General features: G+C 35.7%; 1 long non-coding RNA gene across 1 annotated transcript; it reads left to right on the top strand.

The window, feature by feature from the left end:
* Positions 1-3,399: 3,399 nt before the first annotated feature.
* Positions 3,400-14,365, top strand: LOC101883403 (uncharacterized). The gene is made up of 3 exons (XR_015480363.1): positions 3,400-4,777; positions 10,180-12,017; positions 13,169-14,365. It is a non-coding gene; the product is annotated as an uncharacterized LOC101883403 (long non-coding RNA).
* The last annotated feature ends 2,187 nt before the right edge of the window (positions 14,366-16,552 follow it).

Here is a 16,552-nt window from a genome sequence, read left to right as displayed (position 1 = left end):
TTAGGCTGTGTTGCAATGTATGCTGCTTTATGCAAGCATTTAAAAAATCTGATTTTTAATTTTTTAAAATCTGTATGTACATCATTGGATCACCCGCCCCTTGCTCAATCTCTATCCAATATAATAAAAGACCCTGTATAATGCATTGTTGAATGGATTTGGAATTTGAGACGGAACCTATTTTGTTTTAGGTCTAGATTGAGTGTCTTTTGGGGCTATTTTAGTGTAGTGACTGGCAATAATGGGGTTTGCTTTTGAGCAGTTTTGTTTTAGGTACAGAGTTTACCTTGCTTTTTTTTTTTTTTTTTTTTTTGTAAACCTGGCAACCCTGGAATTTTGAGCAGTATGTTTTAATGTTGATTGGTTTTTTTTGTGTCTTTCTAATTCTGTTTGACTTTATAAGGGTGGTTCTTACTACAGTTAAAATCCTTGTGGAATTGACTGGGTTGAAGACCCCTGTGTGTCTGCCTGGGCCATGCAAAGACATGCAAGTCTGCCTGCTCAGATCTTCCATTTCAAGATCCTGACAACAACCCAGCTTATTCTGCAGTATTTAACCCACAGTTTGTACAGTTATATGCAAGTAAGCCAAAAACCATCAGACCATTTGGTGTGCGCATTAACCCACATCTACAAAATTTAAACATAAACCTGGACATTAAGTCAAATACACTTCAGTGCCCTGCCTCATTGGACTCTAAAGAAGCCCATAATCAATATGGATTTAGGACATCAGAAGAAAAGAGTAACTCATCCCAATGTTTACAGACAACAATATTTGAATATTAGAAGCCAATATTCTCAGCATTCACCTATTTTTACAGATGGCTCAAAGGTGGAAAATAGCGTAGCAGCTGCAATGGTAACTGGTCAACAACATTATGGAATCAGTCTGCCTAAAGAATGCTCCATATTCACAGCTGAAGCCCGCGCTTTACTTTTAGCATTGGAGTATATAGAAAATGCCCAACAAAAGAAATCCATCATTTTTACAGACTCTAAATCATGCCTCCAAGTTATGGAATCTTCAACGAATGATCATCCTTTGATTGATAATATTTTAACTAAGGTTCACAACTACAAAATCAGTTTTATCACATTTTTTGCTGGGTTCCAGGACATGTCGGACTTTTAGGCAATGAGCGAGCTGATGCAGCTGCTAAAGATGCTTTGAAGCAAGTAGTGAACAAATGCCAAATTTCTCCGTCAGAAATGAAACCCTTTATCAACGCTTACATTTTAAACAAGTGGCAAAAGGAATGGGATGCATTAGAAAACAATAAATTACATGAAATCCAACCTGAAGTTTCACACAATTTTAAGATATTTTAAGAATCGATTTAATCAAGTAGTTTTTACCAGATGCCGTATTGGGCATACGAGAATTACACATGGTTTTTTGCTCCAAGGTGAAAACCCTACTCAGTGTTTGTGCTGCAAAACTCCTCTTACTGTAAAACACATTTTACTGGACTGTCCTGCTTTTACTGATTCCAGAAGGACTTTTTATGAAATGAACTCTTAAGGACATTTTTGACAAAGTAACACCAGAAAAGATTTTAGAATTTTTATCATGTATTAACACAAATCTTATTTAATTTATGTATTTTGTTTGTTGATTTTTAAATTGTATATTTATTTTTGAAAGATTCCTGCCATGAAGATTGCCTTGGTTGCTGACATGGCACTAAATTAAATACATTACATTCAAGATCCTGACAAGGTATGATGTTAATGTTTGTTTTTACTCCGTTTACTACCTGCTTCTAGGACTGGGCGATTTAAGGTTTCTATGAATAAACCTAATTCTGGTAAACCTGCATGTAAAAAAATGAATTCAAAGTTACTGCATCTGGATTCTCTGAAACTTACTACTCTGTAGTAAATGCTGCTTGTGAAGTTACCACATGTTTTTACTTGACACGCTTAAGTTGAGTGCGTAAATCCTTTTGAGAGATTATTCTGTAGTTTATTAGTCCCATCGAGTCAATAAAAGCCATTAAATTATACTTATTTAAAGTTTCTGTGCGAGTTATCTAGTCGTCAGACGTTTACTACCATTTAGACCACAGGTGTCAAACTCAGTTCCAAAAGGGCCGCAGCTCTGCACAGTTTAGTTCCAACTCTAATTAAACACACCTGATCAAACTAATTGAGTCCTTCAGGCTTGTTTGAAACCTACAGGTAAGTGTGTTGGAGCAGGGCTGGAACTAAACTGTGCAGGGCTTCGACCCTCCAGGTATTGAGTTTGACACCCCTGATTTAGACTATCATGCTGCTTTAGACTATTACAGCTTTACTCAGTTGTTTGATTTTCATTTTGATAACCCAGTCATATCTGATATTTCTTTAATTCCAGTGATCTGACACTTCAGGCCCAACACAGAAGATGTGACCGGGCAGAAGATGGGCCTGATTTACAGATCCTGCAGACTTGAGTATGTATCAGTCAGTGTTGAATGTCCTCTGTCACGTTTTATTGTTTTTGAATGATGAATGATTAATGCTGGCAGAGATCCATGATTGTGATGGTTTATAATGCAGAGCAGTAATGCAACAAAGGTTTGACTCGACTACATTAGGTTCTGGTCTGCTAAATGGGCAAGTTGAGAACTTCAGCTTCATCTAGAATGCAGGCTTTAGTCATGATTACCTATGACCTACCAACTGCAGGCATTACTCCCCGAGGAACATCCCAATGTGGTGGATAGAAAAGTTGCCGTTATACAGAGGCGTTTCCAAATCTGCTAGGTTGAGCTGTTCAGACAGCGGCAGCTCTAGCCTAGAGACCAAAATAACTGACCTGTAGAGACTGATCAAGTGTGAAATCCTAGATGCTTGGTGGAAAATGTTAATGTTAAAGAGCAGCATGGTTTATTAATAAAAAAGGATGTCTTGTGTTGATTATTTATTTTTTTTAAAAGGTCCATTCATATTACTCCCATTTAAACCAATATGGATTTCAACGTGTGGTCTGAAAGCCTCGGCCATGTGAGGACTCCTTTCCATGAAGCAGGGATCATGAGAAGGTACGAGAGTACCTGTTTTTGCTCCTCGCCGCAGTCATCTGACTTTCTTCAAGAGCAGAAGAGCAAATGCCGGACTTTAAACGGGTCAGATTTTTTACTTTTATTGTCCACAAGTGAACTTCTTTTTGGCTTCACCACACAACTACATCAGCATTCACATCACTACATTCAACATAACATTAAGCACATTAAAAATTTGAATAACCCGGTTCATACTAATAAACCCTGTATTTAGAAATCTAAATGCAGTTGAAGACATTTGACACACTTAGCTGTTCTTGTTTGTCAATTTTAAATATTTGTTTATGGCAAAATCTGAAATGTTGTATAGTATGAAGATTATGAGATTGTTTCACTAAAAAAAACTACAGTATAGTCATGGAGCTTGTCCAATTATAAAATGCATCCTAAGTGGGCCTGAAATGTGTATCATTGTAGAGTGCAGGGGTTCATCATTGTAGACCACATCTCTACTTGCTTTATCCATTTAAATGCTAAACTGTGTCAGACACACAGAGGTGTTATACCAGGTTGCTTGTGATTGCAATACATTTAGCGATGGAAATTTTTGCAGCGTGAATGTTTATTTTTGGGAATCTGCATTTTGCGTCGGCCTGCTGTACCAAAATCAAGGACCTCAAGAAGGCACTGAGGTATTGATCTTTAAACCTTCAGTTTTGCATTTCACCAAGCACTTTTAAAATGACCGATGCTTTTCTTCGCTGTGGTGTCAAGGTAATATCTGTTGGATTCCTGAAGGTCTGGCAACCTGACGTTTGTGCTGAATGGTGGATCAAACACTGGCTTCAGAGAAATGTAAAGAAGCTGATAGTCATGATCACTGTGGTCCTTGTGAGACCCTTCAGAAAATAAAAAATGAGGCTTGGAGATAAACGGGTGTGTAAATATCTGATCTCTGACTGTGATTTTTGATTTTACATTTGCAAATAACAATCCATTTCTCTCTGCAGTGGGATCCCTCATCATCTGGTGAGTCTTCATCTACCCCGTTTTCCTATTTGTTATGAGATCCATTACTCGCTCAAATGATTGAATCAAGCCAGTGGCATCTCCACCTAATAATGCACTCTTATCTATTTTAGATTTTTATCTATGCAATTATTCATTATATTTACCATTGCGTGCTTGATGTATTTTAAGTGTAAAATTTCTGTTCTGTATATACATGCATTTTTTTTTTAATTGCATGCTTTTTTTTTTTATTTACAGAAATAAGTTTGAATTGGAATTAAAAGTTAGATTGTTGTTACTAGTTTTGAATAGCTTTTGGACTAATAAAACAGATTTTGGTCCTTCAAATATTGGCTACTCTGTAATCTTTATAATTCAATGCATTTTTTTTTATAATGCCATTTATTGATTTGATGCATTTAATTTATTGGATACATTTAAAACTTATACACGAATTAACCTCTATGCATTTTTTTTATAAACATTAAATGCATGACTTTTACATTTTTTTTATTGCATGCTTTATGCATCCATTAATTATGCTGTTATGCATATTTTTTTGATTGCACTAGTTTATTATCAATTATTTGTATGCATTTTTTTTATTAATGCATGCAGTATTTAATTGCATGCTTTTTTTTAGTACATGCTGTATGCATGCATTGTTTAATTGCATACATGTTTTCATATGCATGCCTTTTTTTTTTAATAAATGCATTTAATTAAATGCATGTTTATTTAATGCCCCCCCGCCATTTTCAATTGCATGTAATTAAGTGCATGCCCCTTTGTGTAAATCTTTTTTGAATATGCATGCATAAATTCATTTCTGAATTTTTATGCATCTAAATTATGCATGTATATATTTCATGCTGTTTTTTTTTTTTTTTTTTTAAATGAGAACATTTACAAATGCTTGCATTTTTGTATGCAATTAAATTTATGAAAAATACATTTTTTTACATTTATTTTTATGCCCTTTTAAATGCATGTATCTGCCTTTCCCTAAAAAATGTATGCCTTGATGAATGCATTATTTTATTATTTTTTTAACTACATACCGTTTTTAAAAATGTGTCTTTTAATATTTGTATTTAGTTACATGCATTGTTTTAGTTTTGGGTCCAGGAGATGTGGAGATCAGCAGCTTACCAGAAGACCCTTCGTCTGATCTGCAGGAGTACTAGAAAAGATGCAGTAATGTCTGGTAACAATGCATTTAATTTATGCAGTTTAAAAAAAAATCCATGCAAAAGAATGGATTTCTGCCTTTTTTTTTTTTTTTTTGCATGATTTTAATGTATGCATGTAATTTCTTTTGAATTGAATTGAATTGAATTTTATTTGACAGATTTTAGACAAACTGTACAAAAAGTATTCCATACACTTTGTTAAAAAAAACTGTCGAGGATAAAAACACAATAAAGCCCTGGGCTTATTTCCATTGTGGTCCTCTGTTAAATTAAAACAATGTATGGCTTCATAATACTAATGAAGAATAAAACAAACAGTCGCCACAGCGGTACAAACAGCCAACCTATCCAGCACAATGTCCCTCCAGCCGCCAACCTATTCACACTCAAGTAACATAATTTAAAAAATCCTCATCCACCATGCAAAACTAATTATCCTCATCAAACAACCATCTTTTAATAGCTTTTTTGAACAACCTTAAATCTTTTATTTCCTTGATTGCTTTTGGTAGTTTGTTCCACATGATTGCACTTGTATATAAAAACATATTTTTCCCCACTAAACTTCTAAATTTAAATAAACAAATATTAAAATCCCAACTCCTAGTACTGTATGAATGCTGTTGCCTCACCATTTGAAAATAGTTCATCAAATAGCTAGGAACCACATTATTAAACATTTTACGTACCATTCCCAGTTTTAAAAAACACACTCTATTACTAACAGTTAACATACCTAATTTATTAAAAGACTCTTTGTGCAAATGTGCTCTAGGATGCATTTTTAAAATTATTCGTACTAATTTATTTTGTGCCTTTTGCAATTTCTCCTTCAAATTTTGTGAGCAGCTACTGTACCAAAATGACGTAGCATAATCAAAATGGGGTTGAATTAAAGCTCCTGCCAACAATTGTAAAGAATGAACATCCAAAAGATCAGATTGCCTTGCTAAAAACCTAATTTTTCCACAAATCTTCGTAATAACTTTTTTTGCCATAGCATCTCCTGATAATTTATTATCTATTAAGCAACCCAAATAGTTTATCACATTTTTTGACTGAATTTTCCAATCATTAATCTTAACTACCAAATTATCATCTTTTTTTAATTTCACTCTTGAAGCAAATAAAATAGCCTCTGTTTTACCCATGTGTAAAGAAAGTTTGTTGTCTAAAAACCAGTTGTAAACACTTTTTAACTGTGAACTCATAATTTCTTCCAGGGCCCTTATGTCATGATGAGATACTAAAATTGCGGCATCATCAGCATAAAGATAGAGCTCCTCTGAACACGCTATTTTTAAATCATTAATATATAAAAGAAAAAATAATGGACCTAAAATACTTCCTTGAGGTACTCCACAGTTGATTGATAAGGGAGCAGATAATATACCCTTTATATCGACTCTCTGGTTTCTATCATGCAGATATGACTGAACCCACTTTAAAGACACTTTATCAAATCCAATTGCCTTTAATTTATATAGTAAAATTTGATGGTCCACAGTGTCAAAAGCCTTCTGAAGGTCCAGCAGCACCATTCCACAATAGTTGCCACCATCTACAGCTCTCCGTATTTTGTCTGTCATATGTAATATACATGTCTCGGTGGAATGCAATGCTCTAAAACCTGACTGTAACTCATACAAAATATGTTTTTTAGTAATGTAGTTGACTATCTGTTCGTGTACAATTTTTTCCAGAATTTTAGACATAACCCCTAAGATTGATACAGGTCTATAGTTAATCATATCTAACGTACTTCCTTTTTTATATAATGGTATAACTCTAGCACTTTTAAAATCACATGGTATTTTCCCTTGTTCAATAGATAAATTTAAAATATGTGACACCAAGGGGGCAATCACTTTAACAGAGTCTTTAAAAAATCTAGCAGGAATATTATCAACTCCAGGAGCCTTATTTAATTTTAACTCACTAATAATTTTTAAAACTTCACTTTCTGTAACAGGTCTCAGACTAAAAGAATCCGGCAAAATGTCCTGTTGTCTATAAAAAGAAAACACTCTATCTTCATTGTAAATATCAGGTTGCCCTGGAAGCTGACCACATAATTTTTTTGCTAACAATATAAAATACTGATTAAAAGATTCGGCAATATCCTTCGGATGAACTATTAATTTGTCTTCTACCTTTAAGTTAATTTTAGATGATTTCCTACTTTTAGCATATGAATAACCTAAATTTCTCAGTACACCCCAAAGTTTTTTTGGATCAAATTTATTTTCATTGATCTTATCCTTAAAAAAAACCCTTTTTGCTTCTCTTATTTTGTTCCTAACCTCATTTCTCTTTAATTTATAAAACTCATAACTGCTACAATCACTATCCTTCCTAAACTTGGCAAAACTCTCATCTCTTATCTTTAACAGTTGTAAAATTTCATCTGTAATCCAAGGGTCTGATCTTTGTTTAACTCTTATTTTTTTATATGGTGCTATTTTATTCAAAGCATTACTGAACAGATCCTTAAAACAATCCCATGCTGCCTCCACATCCTTGGATCCCCATACCCCGGACCAATCAACTTTATCCAATATATCACAAAATAAATTAGGACTATAATTCTTCATTGACCTCACTAAAACAGTATTATGACCCATAAGCTTCACCTTTTGCACTTTTCTACATAAATATACTAAAAAATGATCACTCATACTACACTCAATAACACCACTACAACTTATCTTATCTGAATCAGATGTAAGAATCAAATCTATAATAGACTGCGATTTGGGAGTAATTCTAGTTGGAACCTTAATAATTTGCTTCAATCCAAAAAAATCTGAAAAATGTTTAAAAGCCTTATATAACACAGCGTCCACATTTAACATATCAGTATTTAAATCCCCACATATTATAATTTCCGATCCATGGGTTTTCACAAAATCATTTAAACTTTCGTCCAACAATTCATAAAAATTACTTTGATCTGGTGGCCGATACAAGTTTCCAATTAAAATAGGTTTACTCTTTGGTAATAAAACGTTCACCCACACAGCTTCAATGGATGCATTATTCATCTCATTTCTAACATTAAAAGACAAATCCGATCTTATATAAACACATACGCCACCACCATTACGATTTCGGTCTCTTCTTATCAAACTATAATTCGCAATTTCAATTTCTGAGTCCAACACTGAACCGTCCAACCAAGTTTCACTACACCCAAATACCGACAACCGTAGATCCGAACACAACAGTCTTAGCTCGGAAATCTTTGGCAGAAGACTCCTTACGTTTAAATGAGCAATACGTAGACCTTTAGATGATCTCTTGAAGTCCGCATCATGAATAACATTTTGATGATATGCGCTTACCGGAGAATCCAAGTTCAAAGACGAAACCACCTGTTTACTCGCAGGCTCCATACATACGGGTCGAAGGAAACGGTCCTCATGGTAAACGACACCAGCCGGCATTCCCTGAGCAGTTCGCACATCTCTCGCTTCATCGTGCGCAGATGACAAACTATCCCAGTTTTCTGCAATAAAACTCCATTCCTCTGAAATCGCTGGTCTCCGACACTCTTCGCCGCCCGCACGCCGTACATCAAAGCGTGACTTTACTATAATATCTCCTGGCTGCTGACATCCTCCTGCTGCCGGGCCAGGGCATGGATGAACATCACCAGACAAAAGTAAGCATATAATTATAATTGATCCATCGCTTCTTCGTTGTTTTCTTTTACTCCCATTTTTCTTCGTACACGGAACTGCCCACGGATGGGATAGAAACGACTCGTAAACAATATTCGTTCCCATGCCGAAATGTCTCTCCGTCATATCTCTGTCCTGAATTAAAAAAGTAAAATGCCCCAAACTGGGCTCCTTAGCTGGATAAAACAAACTGGGCTCCTTTGCTGGATAAAGCAAACTATAAAACGCAGTGAAAATTAGCACTGTTTGCACGCTCCATCTGCACGCCGCCATCTTGATTTTTTTTCTTTATGCCTATAAATGTTCATATTTTATTTTAAATGCATGCATTTCTTTTGTAAAGATTCAAATTTTTTATATTTTATGCCCTTTTTTATAAAAGCTTGCCTAGTATTTAATGCATGCCTACTTTCTCTGGATTTAGGAGAACAGCAGCTCACCAAAGACTCTTCAGCTGACCTGCTGGATGACTATAGAAAAGATGCAGAAATGTCTGGTAACATTAATTGAACGCATTTAATTGTATGCAGTTTTCTTTTAAAAGTGTTATGCAGGCTATTTGTTTTTAATTGTGCATAATTTTAATTGCCTTTTTAAATGCATGCACATTTTATGAATGAATGGCTATTTTGTTTTTTAAGGCATGCATAAGAATGGATTTCTGCTTTTGTAGTTCTTTGATTTTGTATGCATTTTTAAAAAATATTCATGCATCAATTTAATGTTATGCGTGTTATAAACACACTAAATGCATGCATTTTTTTTCTATTTTTAATTGAATTGTTTTTTAAATACATGTCTCCATATTTCAATTGCCTTTATATGCATGCTCTGTTTCTATTTAACAAGGCATGCCTTTTCTAAATGAAAATTTTAAATGCATGCTTTTTATATAAATACATGAGTATTATAAAAGTTAATGACATCTTATTTTTGGGTAAACAATTTAATCTTAATATGACTTTCCATACAGAAACTGAACAGTCTTTCAGTTTTGGATTCAGTAGATGTGAACAACAGCTCTCCACAGACCCTTTATCTGACTTGCTGGAAAGCTGCAGATTACCTGCTAACAATGCTTTACTTTAATGGTATGCAGTTTTTTTTTATTTTTATGCATGCTATTTTTAATGTCTTATTTTCAGTTGCATGTTCTTTATGAATGCCTGTTTATGGTTTTTATAAATCTATGCACATTAAAGTAGGATTTTTTTTTTCAATTCATGTACTACTCCTACTAAAAATACTACTACTACTACTACTGATGATGATGATGATGATGATTGATTTTGACCCATACAGTGTGTTTTGCATAGACCTGTACCATAAAAATACTGTTTGTTTCCCTCTGATAGACCTTAAACTGTGGAAGGAGTTCTAAACCTGTCATCTTGCTCAAAATAACCCATAATTCAACACGTCAGACTCTTCAAGATCACCCCAAATGATGAAATACTGCAGGGCTGAGGTGAACTCATCTGACTTTATAGAAAATTAGTCTCTGATTATAGAACATTATCATCATCCAGCAGACTGACACTTTCATTATTCATCCAGCTGGTCTGAACAACTAAACTCCCAGTCATTTACTTCTGGAGAACCTCCTGACTGATTATAATCCTCCATGAAGACACTGCAGTACTGTTCAGAGTGATGTTTGCTTTTGTTTGACAGGTTTCTCCTCATGACAACACGAGACCAACTACAGTACAAATCACTCTAGAGAAACTCAGTCCATGTGGAAAGTAAAAGACCAATCATGTGCACATTTCATGGAAGCTTCCAGTAATCGAATCCAACCTACAACTGCTGCATTGAAGGTTTTGCTTATTTCTCCAAATAAAAAGAGCTGACTGTTCCTCAGTTTGACTCTATGCTCTGGACAGACTTCACTCAAGCTTTCTAATTTCCACCAGCATGGATTTAATCAGAGACTGAATCACTCAAGTTTACATGCTTAAATAAAATTGCAATCTTCAGGACTCTTCTTCTTGGACATTTGCTGGACATTTTCATGATGAAAATGCAAAACTTGAGAAATGCGTCTGCACTGTTATGCAGTGTTCAAAACACCTCGATCTCTGCATCAAAGGCTACACAGAGCAACAGTGCTAACATTGCTGGAAAAGCTGAACTGCACCCCTCAACCCTAAACACTCAAACCCTCATGGACATCCTCATATACACACAGGAACAAAATCTCAATGTACAGAGATGTATGATTTAAAATGCTGCAAATGAAGCACAACTGCTGCAGGAATGAGCTGAGACTGGAGAAACACTGCCCTCTGCTGCTAAAGGAACTTGCCATAGACTCTCAATCTAAAGGAAGTGATGTCACAGTAATGGATGAAAGACTGATCGTTGATCAATTCTAAAAAACAGACATATTGTGGGGAGAGAGTTTAAAATGCGCTTGTCACATGATCGGTACACATGCATTCTGCCTGAACATCGAGATGGAGGAAAATTGAGAATTTAAAAAGGATTAAATTGAGTTGTGTATGAATTCTAACTGCTGTTTCCCAAGGGTCACTTTACAAAACATCAAATCTAATTTAAAGGCTAAACGATGGCAAAGGTGGCTTGAAGTTTTTGTTGGAGAGGATAATGCAGCACTTTATGTATGTTGATTACAGGGGATTAAACTCATTCATAAGGTACAAGTGACCCTAGATGCTATGATGGATCTGAAGATTTAGAGTCTGCTCACACGATGACTTCTATGAAATTCTCAGCGTTGAAGCCTTAATGCTGAATCTTTCAAATGAAACATAAGTGTTGATGTTTGCTCTACTGGGCTTCATTCATGTTTAACTGATGTGAAAGAATTGTTGACCTGAAAAAAGCCACACCATCGTTAATCCTGCCTGACCTGTATGGTCATTAATGCATCAGTGTTTACTCTAAACACTCTAAAACTGAATATATGCAAGTACTTGATTCATGCTTTCCTTAACTAAAGGAAAGTAACCCAGGCTTCTGTGTGAACGTGATAAAGCTGTTTTCTTCAGACCTCCATCTCAACCTGTTTGTCCAGTCATTGAACAGCTGAGAGAACAATGCGGTTTTGCATGTTCCTCCATCAGATCCTTAAAGAGTGGAGCTCAGATTACTGTATAAACCACTGCAGGACTCAGGCCCCGTTTACACTAATGCGTTTTAGTTTGAAAACGCATAAGTTTTGCTACGGTTACGCCATCCGTCCACACTACGCCGGAGTTCTCGAGCGCCGAAAACGGAGCGTTTCGAAAACGCTGGAGAGGCCGTTTTCATTCTGAAACGCAGCTGCTCCGTCTCAGTGTGGATGATGGAAAACGGAGACATTTGAAAACGGAGGCGGGGCTGCAGACATTCGCCTCTCTGATTGGGGCTTTTCCTGAATATTAAGTAGCCTAACACACACAGTTCAGTCCTGCATCTTCTCCGTGTAAGTTAAAACTTCGCAAGTTTGATCATGGCTGCAGTCTCTTCTTCTCAGTTTGATATGGAAAACAGACTATACCGAGGACATGGGTAAATCTTTAAAGGGAACCGTGTACTTTATAACTTCATTCACATCACCCTGGCTACGTTGTTTTACTTTCTCAACAATAAAATGTAAACATGATATAAGGAACTGCCTATTTTCATTTTAATATTAACAACTAAACAGACAGCAAAAATGTTGAGGCGCCGTGCTGCAAATATGAGCGTCATCTTCACTGTGTGGATATTTATAACAAAACGGAGCCTACAACAACTGCCTCCTTTCAATTTCAGTGAAAATACGAAACACAGCCTCTCTTTTGCTGAATATCAGTTTTAATCGATAATGGCCATTATAAAAGTATAACATACAATAAGTTTATACATTATAGGAAATAAAGGCAAGCGATCAGTCAATATACAGAATGTACGTGGTTACATTAATCATTAACTTATCTTTGCGCTTAGCCAAAACACGTTACCTGAGAACAAGTAATAGATTCCAATGCCCAAAGTCAGGGAATATGTCGTTAGATAAAGACAACAAGATAAATGAAATATCCCGTTTAATAAATATAGTGAGGTTAGATCCAGCGGGAGATGCTTTATGAGAAGTCCGACTAGCACAGCTCTCATCTGGGTAGATGGCTGCAGCGCTTGCCCGAGAGTGTGTGTGTGGTCACGTGATGTGCGTTTTCAGCGTTTTGGTGTGGACGGAGAGCTGTTCAGAAACGCTGGGTGAAACGCGAGTGTGGACGCGGATCGTTTTCATTCTAAAACGCCGTTTTAAAACTAAAACACACTAGTGTAAACGGGGCCTCAGTCTGAATGTCTAAAGCTGTGCTGAAGGATCAACACATTGTTAAGCTGGCACACATTGTGTAATTTATTTATTTTTTCTTCCTCCTGAAGGATTGTAGCATGTCAGAGTACACAAATATGGCTCTCATGTCACACGGTAAGATCTTAGCTGTCATAAAGTCAGACTGAATGACAATGAAGATGTGCCAAACGCAAAAGGAACCTTTGACCCAGAGTTTAACGTCATTCTCCCATGACACTTTCACTATCCTGCGTTCTAAAATGATTCCTTACTGCAAATGTAGATAGTCTGCAGTGGTGAATTTGCACAGTGAGTCTCTCTCTGTATTGACACTATTTTGACTTTTTTTTTTTTTTTCTTTCCCCCTGTGTTCATTTGAATTGTCACATGGATTGCATCATCAGGTTCTGTGCTCCTATTGGTTCTTGGATTGATATGCATCTCAGCTGTTGATACTCTGCAGGAAAAGTGTGTGAAACTTTGATACTGCCAGAACTTCATTTTAGGACAAATCTAACTGCAACAGGCTCTTAGTGGCAGTGTGTGAACATGTCAAACCAATGATTGAGTATGAGAACAAATGTGTGGCACTGGGGGAAACTAAAACGCCAGAAAGTGTCTGATCTATTTGAGGCCTGTTGAGAATAGAGTCTGTGATTTGGAAATCTGGGCAGTATTGGAGTGCAGTGAACTATGTCATCAGAACACAATGCTTTTCACAAACTCAAAGATCGATGCAATTCTGCCAAGTTAATAAATTTTTATTTTTGCAAAGTTTGAGTGGCATATATCTTAGGTCTCGCAGCTGACTGATCTGAAGTACATTTAAGAACCAGGCAAAAATGCAGTAATGGAGAATATGCTGGGAAAATATCTTCACTGCACATCGCTTTGCAAACTGATCCATGTAGGATTTAATTATTACTGCACTACATCCAGTACAGGATTACCTGGAACAACAGCATACAAAAGTTCAGCATTTCATTAACTTCAGCTCTGTTTTTAACACCAGTAATATTCATCAGGAACCTGCTTCATCACTCAAACATCTGCTTCTGCATGAAAGAATGTTGTCATTGTCTGTGGTTTATTAAGCTCTGTTCTGATCTTTCTTCTGCTAAGCACTGGTGTCTCAAAGCTGTGTGCTAAGCCCATTCATGGTCTACTTACAACTGTACTCAAGCCAGTGTCATTATTATTATTATTATTATTATTATTTTTATAAATGTGCAGTTGACTCTTCAGTAGTAGGAATAATTCGTAGAGATTAGTTTGCATATTGAGAGGAAGTACAATGACAAAAGCCTACTTGTGTTTTAGGATGTGCAGATCCGGTCCCTCGTAAATGAAGGTTGGATGGAAAAATTACATCTAAGTAGATGGAAACCAGCAGATCTAGCAGTTTCTCTTGGTGTACAAATGCTGCTGCTGAAAAAAAATGCGCTACAAGTTGATGAAGCACATAAGATACATCTGCAGCTCTTTTCCCTCATTTTGGAGTACAGCAAACTATTCAACTTTCAATAGTTTCCCCCTTTTTCAGACTTTGTTTTACGCTTTGCCCCCAAATATACGTTTTGTCAACTGAAGTTAGAATTTCCTGAATTATGAACCTCCTTATTTTGAGGCCATATATGCTTGATCATCTCATTTGCCATAGTTGGAGGATAATTCTATGTACTTGTGCAATTCTCAATGCATTCTGATTGTCTGTTTTTGTTAGTGTTGGTGTGGCTGATAACGTATATAATTTTGTTCGATTTTAAAATGACACTATTCAAATATATGAAGGGTTTTGCCCACATTTAAGTGAGGAATTCAATGCCATTCACAGCAGTAGCTACGATGCAAAAATGATAACATGAAAAATTAACAGTCAATGTATTTCAAGCAGAATCTAAAAATGTTTATAAGAACCATAATTTGATTCATTATGATTTAATAATAGTTCTCTAATTCATGTACAATTTACATACTTGTTTAGTTGTGCACATTTGTTGATTACACCCCTACTCTTTTGTTTGTAATGGTTTGCTCTGCCCTTTTTGGATGGTTTAAGTTAAATTGCGATATAGAAAAGTGAAAGAAAGAAAGATGGAGTTTGTTATGCTGTTTGAAAAATTCAGTAAACATCTTTAAATGGAAAGAATCCTGAGTCAATTATTGTTTGTGATTTTTGAAATTCTGACTGTACAATGTTATTGTGTAATACAATGATCATTATTTACATCTTCAATTTTATGATTGCATCCAGAATCACCTGACTGAGAAACAGCTTCTACCTTTGCACTATTAAATCCTAAGACTTCTAGCCCTCACCCCTAATGCATCTGTACATTTATAGACCATTCACAATTAATCCTACTGTAACTAAATCTGTGAACTGCTGTTTAACACCACTGTCACTGCAGAGATTATTTAACATGCTGTAAATAGTGACATCAAATTATTTGCCATTTAATGTATGTGATTGTTTTAGGTTATCTTTTTCTTATGACTATACATATATACACACACACACACACACACACACATACACATATATACACACACCACACTACCACCTCATTATGTTTTGTGAAGTAAACTAGAATCAGTCTGTGGGTTCAGTTGTCTTTTTCTTCTCTCCTAGTACCGCACAAACAAAGAACATGCAGTTAATATTGTCTTACGCCTGCCTCTGCTCAGTCCTATAGTCTCAAGCAAGCATAATACAGTGAATACCATAGTTTAATACTTTAGCTATATCCTGCTCACCTCAACACTGCACTCTTCTGGTTAATTACAGTTTGACAGGTTGAAATGGATTAAACCACCACGGTAAGAACCCAACACATGTATATGTTGTACCAAATCTCATTTCACTTAATTGCAAATCTTTCTATTTCCACATTAAATACCAACAAAAGATTTTGTGTGAATTTTTATAATGAAAACATTAAATTTAATCAATTCCTGTTACACACTCTAAAAACACAGGGTTAAAAGCTACCCAAAATGGATTGTTTTTAACCCTGCTGCTGGGTAAATATGGGGCAGAACACATCATGGGTTAAATTAACGCAAGTAATTGGGTTCTTATTTTAAACGCTTCTGCTTTAACCATTTTAAAATGGTTTGTTTTTCTACTCAATGATTGGTTATACTTAAAGAATGGGTTAATTTGATCCAAAAATGCCTGTGAAAGATGACCCAGCAATTGTGTTGTTTTGACTCGGCATCACTGAAGTACGGTGGGGGATGTGCAGCAGGTGTACAAACGGTGCTAGTAAGAATTTTTTAATTCAGAAAGGTCTGACTAAGAGCATTAATCTCAATTTAATCATCTGAAAACGCAAGGAATCTGCGTTTGTTACACTTCATTGCATTTAAACAAATTAGCAC

This window comes from Danio rerio, chromosome 3, assembly GCF_052040795.2.
Source record: "Danio rerio strain M-AB ecotype USA chromosome 3, GRCz13ab, whole genome shotgun sequence".
NCBI lineage: Eukaryota > Metazoa > Chordata > Actinopteri > Cypriniformes > Danionidae > Danio > Danio rerio.
The sequence above is the reverse complement of the archived record's forward strand: the minus strand, read 5'-3'. Positions and strand labels throughout refer to the sequence as shown.